General features: G+C 40.8%; 1 protein-coding gene and 2 pseudogenes across 1 annotated transcript in view; 2 read left to right on the top strand and 1 right to left on the bottom strand.

The window, feature by feature from the left end:
- Positions 1-18,305, top strand: part of AUH (AU RNA binding methylglutaconyl-CoA hydratase) — a 212,960-nt gene that overhangs the window by 132,749 nt on the left and 61,906 nt on the right. The gene's annotated exons all lie outside the window — the stretch shown is intronic.
- On the bottom strand, positions 2,485-2,604 carry LOC146039015 (5S ribosomal RNA; annotated as a pseudogene).
- Positions 9,056-9,175, top strand: LOC146039004 (5S ribosomal RNA; annotated as a pseudogene).

Genomic DNA, 18,305 nt, shown 5'->3' with positions numbered 1-18,305 from the left:
GCTGGCAATTTATAACTATCCACTTTCTATGTGACTATAGTGCTGGGAGTCTTTTTTGTGACTTTTCCATTAAATAGCATCAAATACACACAAGCAGCATCTGCTGATTAAGATGATATGCAGCATTTCTGTATTTAGTGTGCTACGTTGCACTGTTTTCTAGGAAAACACTGTAATGTTCCATTTCTTAGCAGATACATCCGCATATATAATAACATTTCAATGATTTTCCATAATTATACATTTGCATTGTAACAACAAGATTTATAGATCCTACAGATACCATAGAGGAATAGTGATTCCATTGCAATGTGTAATGTATGTGTCAAATATTGCTGGTTATAACACATTTAACACTTACCACCTCTTCATACATTTCCCTCTTAATCGCTCACATTGGATTCCATACTCTGACAGAATCTGCACATACTGTAGGCTGGTGCAATTTGTAATTGTATGACCTATAATTGAGTCTAAATATACACCAATTGGTAATTCAGCTTATAAAGATGCTTAATATGGGCGTGTTGGTCCCCAGGCTTAAGAATCACACTTGTGCACTGTGGGAGGACTGACACTTGCATTGCCAGTTGCTACAGTGTGCAACTCTGAGTCAGCTCTCTAATGTGCGCAGTAGGTGGTGCGATGTTCATTGTGCACATTAGATGTCATATGCATGTGCTGCTGCTGCCACAAATTGATTATCACTCAATAATATCCTTTTTTTTTCATTATATATATATATATATATATACATATATATATATATATATATATATATATATATGGGAAAGAAAAAGATGTATGGCGCCACTTATGTCCTCAGACTGTCCAAATGTAATACAGTTTTAATGTACACTGGTACCCCTTGTTAAAAAACAAAGGGAAGTCAGCTTGCCTCTAAAAAAGGACACCTTGGTAAGGGGTGTCACAATAGAAATTTACGAATGGTTGGAATAGAGGAAACAGCGACAATAAATACCTATGTACTAGAAAACTCTTTATAATAAAAAAGTTTTATTTGATACAAAAAGTGCACAATAGCACCAAAAAAAGGGGGGGAGAAAACAGGCAATAATACAAATACAAGTTCAATAGAAAAAACAGTAGAAAATTAGTAAAATGCGGCAATGTTGCTAAAAAAAGCCTACACTTGATGGGTGCTAAAAAATGGAGGATGGGAATTTTTATGCTAAAAAAATTTTTTTTTTTTAAAAAAAATTTTTAGTTAAAAATAATATACACTTTAAAAAGTCTAAAAAGTGAATAACTTAACTTAGTGGAGGAGTCAGCAGGCACTGCCCAACGCGTTTCGTCTTAAAAGACTTCTTCAAGGGGTGAGGGGGAGATGTGTATGGGGCTCTATTTATACTAGTATGCCTAGTGCACATGGTGATGAGGTCACATCCTGTGGGATGTGGCCTCCGTTTTCGTGATTAAGTGTATCAAACGGAATTTTATCCTCTTAATATAGTTGCTAGGGAGATTATCTGCCCATTTGCTTATAATTACAAAAACCGCGGAATAAGCATGAGAAACATAAAAGAAATGAGACATAGTGCTTAATTGAGGGAAGCGCGTCCCCACTTCCGGTGGGCGGACGTCACTTCCGCCCCGTTTCCTGTGTGGGAATAGTTCATTTGACTGGGCGTCTTCCGCCCTTCTTCAGCGGATGCGCTGTTCTGCCACACTTCCGGTCTCGAGCGCTGTGCACGGGTTGGCTATAGCGGCTGTCATTCAGATTCACAGTTGTGATGCACGCTGTTTCAGGTCTGAGATAGTTTTCGTCTCTGTTCGGCGGCCATTTTTCCGGGGACTTTTAGGGATTTTTGCATTGAGAAGCAGCCATCTTAGTGGGTTCTTTATGCGGACATTTGAGTTCACTGGATTTTGTTCATACTTTCGTTTTATATCGATTTCGTATGGTACATGGAAATATAAGATGTATCAAGTTAATATTTGTACTTTGGACATTTGCACAAGTTAATTTCATATGACTTAGTAGCGATATTTAAAACCATAATATATACCAATATTAATAGCGATGTATAGCAACAGCATTGTACACAGAATTTTTTTTATACATAATTATAACAGTATTTGATGTAAATAAATAAGTAAAAGATATTTTCATAAATACATATATATATATATATAGCAGCAAATTAATATGACAGAGTGTTTAATAAATAATAGTGAGTGATAGAGAGGATATTAAATATTTACTAATATTGAATAAATAGTAGGAGGTGCTTATAAATGACTCTGGTGTGAGTGGACCAGGTGATAGACTTAATTTTAAGTTTGATGAGTGTCTATATATGACTATTTATTTGTAAGATATCTATCCGTGAGAGAGATCGGTGGTTTAAGCTAATGAGTGACAGGTATAAAGGTGAAATATATAAAGAGGTGAGCAAAAATGTGTGTGAACTGAGCCTTGGTACTTTCATTTTGTCCTTATCTCGAGGTTCCTTATTTCTTTCATTACAGTACCTATTCTTCTCAGGTAGTCTCCTGTCCTGATACTAGACAGGCCCAAACACTGCTTGGCTGCCAAGATCGGACGAGATTGGGCATTGCCAGTGTGGTATGACTGTAATCTCTTTCGATTCTGGAATCCTCTCGGACTTGGGTACCTATTTGCTCAGAGAGTGACCATGGTGTATAGAAGGATGATAAAGGATGCATAGTAAAGAGGAAAAACAAAGAAGGATGGAGTGGGGTGTGGTGTGCTTGTGTGGAAGGGGTAAGGTTCTTCTCAAGGGAAGGTTACAGGACCTTTACAGGAATAGGGCAATTTCGTATCCCTCATTTAGACCATTGGGGTGTAGTGTCTGGAGCTGAAATATCCAATACATCTCCCTTTGGGAAAGTTTCTTTGCCAGATCGCCTCCTCTTTCTCCCAGCTGGACATGTTCAATGGCTTTGAATGTCATATCTTCGGGGTTGGATTTGTGGATTGCTGAAAAATGTCTGGGAACAGCATGGTTGTCAAGTTTGTTTTTGATGCTCCTTACGTGCTCTTGAATCCTGATTTTAAGTGGGCGTTTGGTTTTCCCTACGTATTTCTTTCCACACGTACATTCCAGTAGGTATATAACGGAGGTAGAGTTGCAGTTCATAAAATCCTTAATCTGGAATTCATTCTTGTCCCCAATGTCTGTGAATTGTTTTCTGTTAGGATGGAGGTATTTGCAGATCACACATTTCCCGCATTTATAGGATCCTTTGCATTTGGGTAATTTTGAGGAGGGCTTAGATGTTTTCAGCATACTGGGTGCTAGTAGGTCTTTTAGGTTTTTCGATTTCCTGTAGACAATGTCCGGTCTTGGGGGTAGGATTTCTTTGAGGATTGGGTCCATTAATAGGATCCCCCAATGGTTTTGTATGGATTTTCTGATTGTGTTTTCGTGTCGATTGTAAGTAGTAATGAATGCTACCGATTCTCTCTTGTCCTCTTCCTTGGTTTTGTATGTCAATAGTGACGTGCGGCTCGTGTTCCTTGTCTTTTCTGCTGCTTTTTCTATGAGGCCCGCTGGATATTCTTTTTCCATGAAACGCTGACCATACAGGGTAAGTTGTTCTTCCAGATCTTCCTGTTTACTGCAGTTGCGTTTAATTCTGTGGAATTGAGAATATGGGATGTTTTCTTTCCATCTCTTCAAATGATTACTTTTATGGTGTAAGTAACTATTTTTGTCTACACTTTTTACGAAGTTCTTGGTTATAACTTTGTTGTTCTCGTGCGTCAGGATCAGGTCCAGGAATTCTATGGACTCTTGCTGTATATTGGAAGTAAATTTCAAATTCAAATCGTTGCTGTCCAGGTTTTTAAAAAATTCTTCGAATTGTGCGTTTGTTCCGTCCCAAATAATTAAAATATCGTCTATATACCTTTTGTATAGTATTATAGCACTTTTAAAAGTTTGGTTATTGTAGATGTAAAGGTTCTCCCAGTGTCCCATAAAAAGATTTGCGAAGCTGGGTGCAAATATAGTCCCCATTGCAGTTCCGCATTGTTGCAAATAAAATTGGTCTTGAAATTTAAAATAATTGTGGTGCAGAATAAAAAACATTACATCGCAGATAAAATTTGTATGTTCTGGTAAAAGTGAGGCATCTTCTTCCAAATATTTTTTGCAGGCTTCTACTCCTTTGTGATGTTCAATGCAAGTATACAATGACTGGACATCTATAGTTACCCATTTGTAGGTCTCCTTCCATTCGAAGTCTTCTATGGTGTTCAGTACTGCTGTTGTGTCCTTTAGATACGAGGGTAGGCATTTCACATGTTTATTTAGGAAAATGTCCACATACTGGGACAAATTGGAGGTTAATGAGTCGATACCGGCCACAATGGGTCTTCCAGGTGGGTTGGTCATGCACTTGTGGACCTTTGGTAAAAAGTAAAAGATTGGGGTAATGGGGTCTGATCTTAATAAATATTGATATTCATCTTTTGTTAAAATGTTGGTCCTGAGTCCTTGTAGCAGAAGAGTGCGTAATTCTTCTATGTATATGTCTTTTGGGTCGTTCATGAGTCTACTGTATGATTTCTCATCTGCCAGGAGCCTCTCTGCCTCTCTTACATAGGCTTCTCGGTCCATTAAGACCATACCCCCCCCTTTGTCAGCAGGTTTTAGTACTACTTCTTTGTCTTTCTGTAGTTTCTTTAGTGCTTCCCTTTCAGAATTTGTCAGGTTCTTTGTTTTTACTGGTGCTTGTTCTGTGTCACATAGGTCCTTTTTTACCAGGTCATAGAAGATGTTGATGTTTGACCCTTTTGACTCGATTGGGTAATATTTTGATGTTGGTTTTAGACCTGATTTCGATCTATTTTCAAAGTTCGATGTTATAGCATCATCTTTCCTCAGGAAATGCCTCTTTAGTGTTAGTTTTCGAATAAATTTGTTTAAATCGATGTACGTCTCAAACCTGTTCATGTTACTAGTGGGTGCAAAAGAGAGTCCCTTCCCCAGGAGGGAGACCTCTGGGGCTGTAAGTTCATGTTTTGATAGGTTGAAAATGCCTTTGTTTGTTGCCATTTTTGCGATGTCCTGCTTCGTTATGCCGCTCTTTTTTTGGGATCTCTGCCTCCCGCTGCCTCGTTTTCCTCTTCGTCTGGCAGTCTTCTTTTTAAGGGGGAAGCTTGTTTTACGTTTTCCTCCAAGACCACTCTCCAATCTTCCTTCCTTCTTGTTCCCGTGCTCTGGGACAAAAAAGAAGAAGAAGAAGATGATGCGGCGTGTATTTCTTGTTCTCCATTTGATCTTAATCTTTGCAGCGCTGTGAATCTGTTATTGGTCCTTATTGGTACATTGTTCGGTGAATCATAGCTTTTCCGTCTTATTGATGTTTTCTTTTGTACAGTATGTTTCCATTTGTTTCTGTTGTCGTGAGGTGTAACGTTTTCATGGTTGTTAAACCTACTCCAGTTCTTGACCTTGCCATGGTCATAGTCTGCCTTATCCCTCAGGAATTTTTTCTCTTTGCCTTTGATGACATCCTCCTCTATTCTCTCTAGTTTCTTGTTTAGGACTTTTTCATTTATTCTATAGTCCTCTGTGTCCTTGTGTGTTTCCAACACTCCTTCCTGTGTTTTGATGCTAAGTTCCAATTCTGCCAAGGTCTTCTTTTTCTCTTCAATCAGTAACTGCATCAGACTCAGGGAACATGTATGAAGGGTGGCATCCCATTTCTCCATAAATGGGGAGTCTTGGTTTCCAAAGGTGGGTTGTTTTTGGATCCTCAGACCTCTTGGGATCCTATTCACTGATATATAATGTTGGAGTCCTTGTACATCCCACCAGGTTTTTACCACTCACAAAGGAGGTAAAAACCTGGTGGGATATACAAGGACTCCAACATTATATATCAGTGAATAGGATCCCAAGAGGTCTGAGGATCCAAAAACAACCCACCTTTGGAAACCAAGACTCCCCATTTATGGAGAAATGGGATGCCACCCTTCATACATGTTCCCTGAGTCTGATGCAGTTACTGATTGAAGAGAAAAAGAAGACCTTGGCAGAATTGGAACTTAGCATCAAAACACAGGAAGGAGTGTTGGAAACACACAAGGACACAGAGGACTATAGAATAAATGAAAAAGTCCTAAACAAGAAACTAGAGAGAATAGAGGAGGATGTCATCAAAGGCAAAGAGAAAAAATTCCTGAGGGATAAGGCAGACTATGACCATGGCAAGGTCAAGAACTGGAGTAGGTTTAACAACCATGAAAACGTTACACCTCACGACAACAGAAACAAATGGAAACATACTGTACAAAAGAAAACATCAATAAGACGGAAAAGCTATGATTCACCGAACAATGTACCAATAAGGACCAATAACAGATTCACAGCGCTGCAAAGATTAAGATCAAATGGAGAACAAGAAATACACGCCGCATCATCTTCTTCTTCTTCTTTTTTGTCCCAGAGCACGGGAACAAGAAGGAAGGAAGATTGGAGAGTGGTCTTGGAGGAAAACGTAAAACAAGCTTCCCCCTTAAAAAGAAGACTGCCAGACGAAGAGGAAAACGAGGCAGCGGGAGGCAGAGATCCCAAAAAAAGAGCGGCATAACGAAGCAGGACATCGCAAAAATGGCAACAAACAAAGGCATTTTCAACCTATCAAAACATGAACTTACAGCCCCAGAGGTCTCCCTCCTGGGGAAGGGACTCTCTTTTGCACCCACTAGTAACATAAACAGGTTTGAGACGTACATCGATTTAAACAAATTTATTCGAAAACTAACACTAAAGAGGCATTTCCTGAGGAAAGATGATGCTATAACATCGAACTTTGAAAATAGATCGAAATCAGGTCTAAAACCAACATCAAAATATTACCCAATCGAGTCAAAAGGGTCAAACATCAACATCTTCTATGACCTGGTAAAAAAGGACCTATGTGACACAGAACAAGCACCAGTAAAAACAAAGAACCTGACAAATTCTGAAAGGGAAGCACTAAAGAAACTACAGAAAGACAAAGAAGTAGTACTAAAACCTGCTGACAAAGGGGGGGGGGGGTATGGTCTTAATGGACCGAGAAGCCTATGAAGGGGGGGAAAGAGGCTCCTGGCAGATGAGAAATCATACAGTAGACTCATGAACGACCCAAAAGACATATACATAGAAGAATTACGCACTCTTCTGCTACAAGGACTCAGGACCAACATTTTAACAAAAGATGAATATCAATATTTATTAAGATCAGACCCCATTACCCCAATCTTTTACTTTTTACCAAAGGTCCACAAGTGCATGACCAACCCACCTGGAAGACCCATTGTGGCCGGTATCGACTCATTAACCTCCAATTTGTCCCAGTATGTGGACATTTTCCTAAATAAACATGTGAAATGCCTACCCTCGTATCTAAAGGACACAACAGCAGTACTGAACACCATAGAAGACTTCGAATGGAAGGAGACCTACAAATGGGTAACTATAGATGTCCAGTCATTGTATACTTGCATTGAACATCACAAAGGAGTAGAAGCCTGCAAAAAATATTTGGAAGAAGATGCCTCACTTTTACCAGAACATACAAATTTTATCTGCGATGTAATGTTTTTTATTCTGCACCACAATTATTTTAAATTTCAAGACCAATTTTATTTGCAACAATGCGGAACTGCAATGGGGACTATATTTGCACCCAGCTTCGCAAATCTTTTTATGGGACACTGGGAGAACCTTTACATCTACAATAACCAAACTTTTAAAAGTGCTATAATACTATACAAAAGGTATATAGACGATATTTTAATTATTTGGGACGGAACAAACGCACAATTCGAAGAATTTTTTAAAAACCTGGACAGCAACGATTTGAATTTGAAATTTACTTCCAATATACAGCAAGAGTCCATAGAATTCCTGGACCTGATCCTGACGCACGAGAACAACAAAGTTATAACCAAGAACTTCGTAAAAAGTGTAGACAAAAATAGTTACTTACACCATAAAAGTAATCATTTGAAGAGATGGAAAGAAAACATCCCATATTCTCAATTCCACAGAATTAAACGCAACTGCAGTAAACAGGAAGATCTGGAAGAACAACTTACCCTGTATGGTCAGCGTTTCATGGAAAAAGAATATCCAGCGGGCCTCATAGAAAAAGCAGCAGAAAAGACAAGGAACACGAGCCGCACGTCACTATTGACATACAAAACCAAGGAAGAGGACAAGAGAGAATCGGTAGCATTCATTACTACTTACAATCGACACGAAAACACAATCAGAAAATCCATACAAAACCATTGGGGGATCCTATTAATGGACCCAATCCTCAAAGAAATCCTACCCCCAAGACCGGACATTGTCTACAGGAAATCGAAAAACCTAAAAGACCTACTAGCACCCAGTATGCTGAAAACATCTAAGCCCTCCTCAAAATTACCCAAATGCAAAGGATCCTATAAATGCGGGAAATGTGTGATCTGCAAATACCTCCATCCTAACAGAAAACAATTCACAGACATTGGGGACAAGAATGAATTCCAGATTAAGGATTTTATGAACTGCAACTCTACCTCCGTTATATACCTACTGGAATGTACGTGTGGAAAGAAATACGTAGGGAAAACCAAACGCCCACTTAAAATCAGGATTCAAGAGCACGTAAGGAGCATCAAAAACAAACTTGACAACCATGCTGTTCCCAGACATTTTTCAGCAATCCACAAATCCAACCCCGAAGATATGACATTCAAAGCCATTGAACATGTCCAGCTGGGAGAAAGAGGAGGCGATCTGGCAAAGAAACTTTCCCAAAGGGAGATGTATTGGATATTTCAGCTCCAGACACTACACCCCAATGGTCTAAATGAGGGATACGAAATTGCCCTATTCCTGTAAAGGTCCTGTAACCTTCCCTTGAGAAGAACCTTACCCCTTCCACACAAGCACACCACACCCCACTCCATCCTTCTTTGTTTTTCCTCTTTACTATGCATCCTTTATCATCCTTCTATACACCATGGTCACTCTCTGAGCAAATAGGTACCCAAGTCCGAGAGGATTCCAGAATCGAAAGAGATTACAGTCATACCACACTGGCAATGCCCAATCTCGTCCGATCTTGGCAGCCAAGCAGTGTTTGGGCCTGTCTAGTATCAGGACAGGAGACTACCTGAGAAGAATAGGTACTGTAATGAAAGAAATAAGGAACCTCGAGATAAGGACAAAATGAAAGTACCAAGGCTCAGTTCACACACATTTTTGCTCACCTCTTTATATATTTCACCTTTATACCTGTCACTCATTAGCTTAAACCACCGATCTCTCTCACGGATAGATATCTTACAAATAAATAGTCATATATAGACACTCATCAAACTTAAAATTAAGTCTATCACCTGGTCCACTCACACCAGAGTCATTTATAAGCACCTCCTACTATTTATTCAATATTAGTAAATATTTAATATCCTCTCTATCACTCACTATTATTTATTAAACACTCTGTCATATTAATTTGCTGCTATATATATATATATATGTATTTATGAAAATATCTTTTACTTATTTATTTACATCAAATACTGTTATAATTATGTATAAAAAAAATTCTGTGTACAATGCTGTTGCTATACATCGCTATTAATATTGGTATATATTATGGTTTTAAATATCGCTACTAAGTCATATGAAATTAACTTGTGCAAATGTCCAAAGTACAAATATTAACTTGATACATCTTATATTTCCATGTACCATACGAAATCGATATAAAACGAAAGTATGAACAAAATCCAGTGAACTCAAATGTCCGCATAAAGAACCCACTAAGATGGCTGCTTCTCAATGCAAAAATCCCTAAAAGTCCCCGGAAAAATGGCCGCCGAACAGAGACGAAAACTATCTCAGACCTGAAACAGCGTGCATCACAACTGTGAATCTGAATGACAGCCGCTATAGCCAACCCGTGCACAGCGCTCGAGACCGGAAGTGTGGCAGAACAGCGCATCCGCTGAAGAAGGGCGGAAGACGCCCAGTCAAATGAACTATTCCCACACAGGAAACGGGGCGGAAGTGACGTCCGCCCACCGGAAGTGGGGACGCGCTTCCCTCAATTAAGCACTATGTCTCATTTCTTTTATGTTTCTCATGCTTATTCCGCGGTTTTTGTAATTATAAGCAAATGGGCAGATAATCTCCCTAGCAACTATATTAAGAGGATAAAATTCCGTTTGATACACTTAATCACGAAAACGGAGGCCACATCCCACAGGATGTGACCTCATCACCATGTGCACTAGGCATACTAGTATAAATAGAGCCCCATACACATCTCCCCCTCACCCCTTGAAGAAGTCTTTTAAGACGAAACGCGTTGGGCAGTGCCTGCTGACTCCTCCACTAAGTTAAGTTATTCACTTTTTAGACTTTTTAAAGTGTATATTATTTTTAACTAAAAAATTTAAAAAAAAAAAAAAATTTTTTTAGCATAAAAATTCCCATCCTCCATTTTTTAGCACCCATCAAGTGTAGGCTTTTTTTAGCAACATTGCCGCATTTTACTAATTTTCTACTGTTTTTTTCTATTGAACTTGTATTTGTATTATTGCCTGTTTTCTCCCCCCCTTTTTTTGGTGCTATTGTGCACTTTTTGTATCAAATAAAACTTTTTTATTATAAAGAGTTTTCTAGTACATAGGTATTTATTGTCGCTGTTTCCTCTATTCCAACCATTCGTAAATATATATATATATATATATATATATATATATATAAAAACAATAACAAAATAATAAATATATACATATGCAACAAGAGGGACAGGCACAGAATAGCTGCAAAATACTTTTTACTGCATCAGACATTTGGGACTTTAAAAAAAATAATTCAGTTCTCTGAATGAGAAGTTCCTAATCTTTACCTGAAAAATGGTCCCAGCTGTGCAATCCAGTGGTTTTTGAGTTGATAGTAATATGGCAGTCAATTTTAAAAAGACTACAAAATATGTACTTTGGATCAGGGCCGTTTCTAGAGGCGGACAAGCCGTGCAGCTGCCCCGGGCGCCGCACGGCTTGTCCGCCTCTGTTAAATAGCAGGGGCGCCTGGCAGTTCCCCCCTTCCTCCTGTTCTAACCGTGCCCCGCCGCCCCCGCCACAGCAGATATCGTTCGGAGGGGAGGGGAGGGGAGGGGAGCGCTTCACGTGTCTCACTCTCTCCTTCCCCTGACTGTCACTCACTGACAGAACTCGCGGGCCGGCAGCCAATCAGGAGCCAGCCCGCGAGATATGATTGTCGGCACAATCACAGAGTCTGGGACAGACGGAAGGAGAGACGCGCTGCGTGATGCGCTCCCCTCCCCTTTCCTCCCCTGGGAAGCAGCAGCGGCGATGGAGGCGGCGGGGGACCCGGAGACCTGAACTCTGCTCTACCCGGCAGCAGCAACAACAACAACGGTGAGTTGTGCTGCTGCTGGGATAATATGTTCTGGCACTGGGGGCACCTTTATGTCTGGCACTGGGGGCGCATATATGTCTGGCACTGTGGGGGACATGTCTGTCACTGGGCATATAAGTGGCACTGTGGGGGCATATATGTGGCACTGTGGGGGCATATATGTGGCACTGTGGGCATATGTGGCACTGTTGGGGTATATATTTGTGGCACTGTGGGGGCATATCTGGCACTGGGGGGCATATATGTCTGACACTGTTGGGGTATATATGTCTGGCACTGTGGGGGCAAGTTTGTCACTTGGCATAGATGTGGCACTGTGGGGGCATATGTAGCACTGTTGGGGTATATATGTGTGGCACTGGGGGGGCATATATCTCTGGCACTGTTGGGGCATATATGTCTGGCACTGTGGCGGCATGTTTGTCACTGCGCATATATGTGGCACTGTGGGGGCATATATGTGGCACTGTGGGGGCATATATGTGTGGCATTGTGGGGGCATATATGTGGCACTGTGGGGGTATATATGTGTGGCACTGTGGGGGCATATATGTGGCACTGTGGGGGTATATATGTGTGGCACTGTGGGAGCATATCTGGCGCTGGGGGGCATACCTCACACTATGGAGGCATATGTGTGGCATATCTGACACTGTGGGGGCATATCTGGCACTAGTAATCGGCATCAGTTGTGTGGCAGCGGCGTGTGGGGCATAATGTGTAATGGGCATTACGGTGTGTGGGGAGTATTGTGTAATTGCCATCACGGTGTGGGGTCTAATGGGCATCATGGTGTGAGGTATAATGCGTAATTGTCATCACGGTGTGCAGCGTAATATGTAATTGTCATCACGGTGTGCAGCGTAATATGTAATTGTCATCACGGTGTGCAGCGTAATATGTAATTGTCATCACGGTGTGCTGTGCGGTGTAATGTGTAATTGGCATCATGGTGTGCGGCGTAATATGTAATTGTCATCATGGTTTGCGGCGTAATATGTAATTGTCATCATGGGGTGTGGCGTAATGTGTAATTGGCATCATGGATAAACAGTGTATAATGATTTAAGTAGTCTGTCATTGTTTGGCCTTGATCTGTGAGGTGTACTAGGTCACTGTGTGGGCCTTTATATTTTCAGCCCGCCAACTTAAGTGCGGAAGGACAATGACAATTCCTGCAGTAACCAATGTCTGGTCATGCAGGTTGCAAAAGTGAGATGTAAGGTGATTGTTTTCCTGCTAGACCACACCCCTTTTAAACATTAATCCATGCCCGATTTGTTAAGCCCCACCCCTATTTCGCCGCGCGCGCCTTCGGCGCGCGCAATTTATTCGCTACCATTTTCTGGGGGGGGGGCGCATTTTTTCTTCTTCGCCCTGGAAGCAAAATTGTCTAGAAACGGCCCTGCTTTGGATGAGCAGCTGTCATGATTGACTATCTTTCTTTGGAAAATTTCAATTTTCAGTTTAAAAAAAGGATTCCTTTTGCCTCCAGTTTCTGTATAGGAGGGTTATTCCATTGCCTCAGTTTTGTTCACTTTTTTGTATGGTTTTTCACAGCATGGTTTCTCGTATAAACTATGTATATAGTACAACATCTATTGAACATCGGCTTCATTGTTATCTTTTTCTCTAGTATGAAACAGTACCATGCTGAATTCTTTTGTTTCTGAATTCTTTTGTTTGGGATATCTATTGTTGATTTAACCTAGCATTTTTAATTCTGTTACAAAAGCTTGCATTTTTGCTGTAACTCGAAATGTAAGGCAGGGAAAGTAATTTGGTTCAGACCTTTGGATTCGGGAGAAAAAGTTACTTTCTGGTCCAAATGTCATGTGGCCTAATTCTGACCCCTTCGTACGATGCGTAATAACCTGAGAGGAGTGGTAGACATTATAATTGTTTTGGGATAATCTGATGTGCAATGACCCTTTTATAAACATGCATGATTTGTAAAAAATGATTACTGCAATAGAACAATACTTATGAGAAAATAGCACATATGACTTAATGCCATGTATGATGAGTTGTCTTCCTAGAACAGCGGTGGCCAACCCGCCGCTCGCCCGCTTGTAATGTGCGGCTCTGTAGGGACGTGCCCCGGTGCTGGGACAGCTCCCCTGCTCCCAGCACCGGAGCAGGGACAGGGAGAGACAGAGCTGTGTCCCCCACGGGACACAGCTTCCCCTGGCGCAGAGATCAGCTGTCTGATCCCTGCACTGCTAATGAGCGCTCCTGAAGACGCGAGAAGACGCTGGAGGTGAGAAGAGGTCCGGCGGCCTCTGAAGAGGCCAGAAGACGCCGGGATCAAGACAGAAGATATCCAGCGCCTTCTGCAAGAAGAAAACAAGCGGCGCCACCGCTGGCCAGAAGAAAGAAGATGGCGGCCGGAGAGGCCAGCGGGGGTGGGATGCAATAGAGCTGACGAAGCTCCCCACCGCGGCCTCTCCCAACACCAGGTAGGGGCCTTTGGCCACCTACCCTCCATCCACCCTAGACCACCGGGTGTCGGGCACTAGGCCCGTGGGCACATTACGGCCTTTGGGCACATTAGTCGGGCTTTCTTGGCCCGTGGCTCATTTGTTTGTTGGGCCCTCCTGGCCCCTCAGAGAATAGGTGGGCCCTTTAGTTAGGAAGCTGGGCCCTCCAGCATATGATATTTGGCACTGTGCGGGCATATGATATTTGGTACTGTGGGTGCATATCTGGCACTGTGGGGCATATCTGGCACTGTGGGGCGTATATGTGTGTGGCACTGGGGGCATACCTAGCACTGTGGGGGGCATATCTGGCACTGGGGGCATAAAGTTTTGGTATGTAGCCACTCCCCCTTGTGTCATATGACCACACTCCTGGCCACTCCCATGTCCACGCCCCTTTTTGGTGCGCGCGCCTTTGGCGTGCATGATGTTGGCTCTTTGGCTTGACTGCTGATATTTTTCGGCTCTTTACCTCTGACCAGTTGGCCACCCCTGTCCTAGAAGATGCTTGCTGCTATGGTGTATCCCAATGCAACCAACTGTTTAAGAGTCGGTAACCAGCAGGTTTCTGAACTTTGGGCCTTATTCTAGTTCACTCTTTCTGACAAAATCCTTTTTAGATGGACAAAACCATGTGCATTGCAAGGGGGCAGATGTAAAAGGTGCAGAGAGAATTCGATTTGGGTGAGTTATTTTGTTTCTGTGCAGGGTAAATACTGGCTGCTTTATTTTTACACTGCAATATAGATCTCACTTTGAAGTAAAACCCCACCCAAATCTAATTCTCTCTGCACAAGTTACATCTGCCCCACCTGCAGTGCACATGGTTTTGTCCATCTAAGAAGGATTTTGTCAGAAAGAGTGAACTAGAATAAGGCCCTTTGAAACATGAGAGTGAGTGGTGATCGGCTGTTGAAGAGATAATAGGAATGTGTGTAGGAGGTGATAGTTTTCCAAGAACTGATTTAAGCCATATAACATGAAGTTTCATGCTACTTGCTTCCTCAGTTTTTTTTGCATCTTTTTTTGTTCTGCTAATTGTATGATACATTTACTTGTTAGGTATGATATATTTAACACAGTCATACGCTTTTTGGTGGACAATGGATGTTGAATGTGTGCAGCATTTATGTTTGTTTTACATCACTACATAGTGATAGATAAAAAATATATTTAAAATAAATTAATGTATTTAGGGAGTGGCCAAATATATAGATACACTTGGATAAATGAGGGAGGCATAAGCAAAGCTTCCACACAGCTGAGACTCTCATGCATTAATTAAGCAAACATCCCTCATGGTCTTCTGACACTGTTTCTCATCTTTTTCTCCTGGATTTAAATTTTATCACAGTACACAGTTCTTTTCTGGTTTATTTCTCACCAATTCCAAGGCTACTCCAATTCTTTCACCGGTGACGCATCCTATTCCCCCTCATTTCAAACAACCTTTACATTTAACAACACCACGGTTTCCTGAGTAACCCAAGCTGCAAACCTTGTCTTTACTCCTCATTCCAATTCTCTCTCCCTCCACCCTTTGAAATATTTCTGTTTTTATATGTTTTTTATAATCATGAGCTATCCAAAACTTATTTCATCTGTCATCACCTTCTTTCTCAAGTGCTACACTGCCCTACTCCTGCCTATACTTTCTCCAGTGATTTTCCCTCATGAGGGTTCCATTGTCCTCTCTGAAACTCATTAGATTGTAAGGTCTCTCATGAGTAGAGCTCTCCCTACCTTTATTTGTATCTGCATTTAGCATAGGACTACTACTATTACTAATAGTACTACTAATTAGAATACTAGTCAGGGTCATGGATAGCAATGTTGTACTGATGTGGTTGTCTATAATCCCGACTAGCATGGCACCAAGAAGAAACCTCAATGACTTTAGAAGATGGGTAATTATTCAGGTCTGTTTTGCAGGAACTTATCTCCACCTTTTTAGTATTTCACAAAACAACAGTGCCGATGGCAATGGCAACACACTAATGTGTTCTATAAGTCGTGGACTTTTCTGTCACCAGATCTCAACCTAATAGTGCATGTATAGGATATTCTAGAATAATATTGAAACCAATTTGACCAACATGGAAGCCAAATGAGTTATTATCTTGTGTCAGAATAGTGCTTTATCCTAGTACTTACAGACTTCTAGATATCATCTACAGTATGGTAGGAATTAGATATTATAAAAGTAGTTCAAACATGTAATATGGCTCTAAACTGGCTGAGTTTCTTGGAGTCTTCTTGTGGTTTTTAGATGTGTTAACACACCTTAAATAAATAAAATAATACTTAAAAAAAAGAAAAAAACAAGTGCACTACGAGATCATTCCCAGCACAGCAAATGCAAATAATGATTGTCATTGGTGGTATGGTATGATCATGAATAGTTCATTAAAAATAGTGGGAGAAAAGGTGTACAGAAATGTAAATCCAAAACAGGGGCGTCTGTGTAGTGCTCATTGCTGTACAGAGGGCCAAATGCAATATTTCTCCCTTTTTTTCACCTGCTTTAAGTGTAAAGAACGAGTTGTAGGATTTGAAATGTGAGATAGAATTCTCTGTTCTGTTATTTTACATTAGGAACATTGTCAGTTTCAGCAATTGCAATGAAATGTAATGAAAATGTGTTTGCCAGAGGAAGCATCTTGATACTCCTGTGCCTAGTGCTTTCAAGGTACTTTATCGTCAATGAAATGAGTGGGTGTTACACTTACATGTTTACAGAAATAGATTTTCCATGAATCCATAAATAGCTGTGTGTGTTTGTGTATGTGTTCTCTGTTTTCCTGGAAACCCCTATTATCTATTCTCTCTAGCCCCAATAATAAAAATAATGATGAAAACAATTGCATCAAGATAAAGTGCCTGGCAATGTATGTTTTCTTTTACATTATAAAGCAAAAGTAATTGGTGGAACAATCATTTTGAGTATAGACTGATGATAGCTGACTTGTGTGAATAATGGCTTTATACTAATTCTGTCATAAACTATGTCCAAAATAAAATAAACTTGTTTTGTTTAGTATAGTATTCTAACATGACACATAAATTATTGTATTTTTGTCAATCACAACAAAGCCTGAACATTACAAGAAACGAATTATAAACTGCTCAGAAAGCCAGTTCTGGCTGTGGCTGTCAGTGCTGAAGTACTAAGCAAATCCAAAGCTGTATTGGAGATCATCTTTAGAGATCTACTGAACCACTATGAGGAGCTTGCAGTGTACTCAGGGGTAGATGTATGAAGCAGTGATAAGGGAGGAGAAGTAATAAAGTACCAGGTACTTGATCACCGGCCAATCAGCTTCTGACTGTCCCTTTTTAAACCCAGCCTGTAACTTAGCAGTCAGGAGCTGATTAGCAGGTGATAAAGTACAAGGCACTTTATCACTTCTCCCTTATCAATGCTTCATACATCTACCCCTCAGTTTTAGAAAACTAAAGCAAACATGTACATCTGTAACTGTATGTTCTATCATCAGTACACATATGGAGTACAATTGAAAGTCATCAAAATAACCTAATTATCTGAATTTAAATACATTGGTGCCACATCTTGCAGTTTTTTCCTTTGACCACACCTTCAGTTTTCTGAATGTAAATGTAAGTGTGTGGTTGTCTTATGGTATATTAGAAGTACGTTACAGTTTGTGCTGGATGTAAAATAAACTGGATGTCGACCAATAATGTAAATACCATAGCTTAATAGGGCTTTGGGCTTGCGGCCAGAGAGGCATATATACGCTGTTGCATTCAGTCTACCAATGCCTGGAATTGTGTAACACTATTCCTCATGTCACACAGCTGACGTCTGGATGATAGTTATGGAAAATGCTGTGTCAGACAATGTTAGTGTATTATCACATAAATGCTGTGGGTTATAGATCTGATGACTGGTTAATACATATGGATAACATCAGTGTGTTGCACATCAAACTATTGAGCAATCACATGTGTGGATGTTCAGAACTATAGTGGGTGCACAGGATGCCATTGCTATGGGGCCCGGCTCCAAGTTATAAAGTTGCATACCAATTTCACAGATTTGTCTGATCCATTAGCCATAATATGACACAGGGGTAGATGTACTGTGCGTTTTTATGTGGAAGATGTTTATGCAGCACAGTGCACAGCCGCAAATTCGTCAGAACCATGTGAATTTAGCAGACATGCATGGTTTCTGACAATACTGGATTTTTTACGAGGCAAAAAAATTAGCAATAGGATTGAATAGTCAAATCTAATTTGTCACCCCTCACCCCGCACCACCCCCCCCAAAAAAAAAGAAAATCAGCCCTGGACTTGAATACATCCCTTTGACTGGCCAGTGCTGCCTGCTGTAATGAATACAGTAGCCAGCGCTGCAGCAGTCAGCACA

The sequence above is a fragment of the Crinia signifera genome, chromosome 1 (genome assembly GCF_055691185.1).
Source record: "Crinia signifera chromosome 1, ASM5569118v1, whole genome shotgun sequence".
Taxonomy (NCBI): Eukaryota; Metazoa; Chordata; class Amphibia; order Anura; family Myobatrachidae; genus Crinia; species Crinia signifera.
This window is presented reverse-complemented; position numbering and strand designations above follow the sequence as displayed.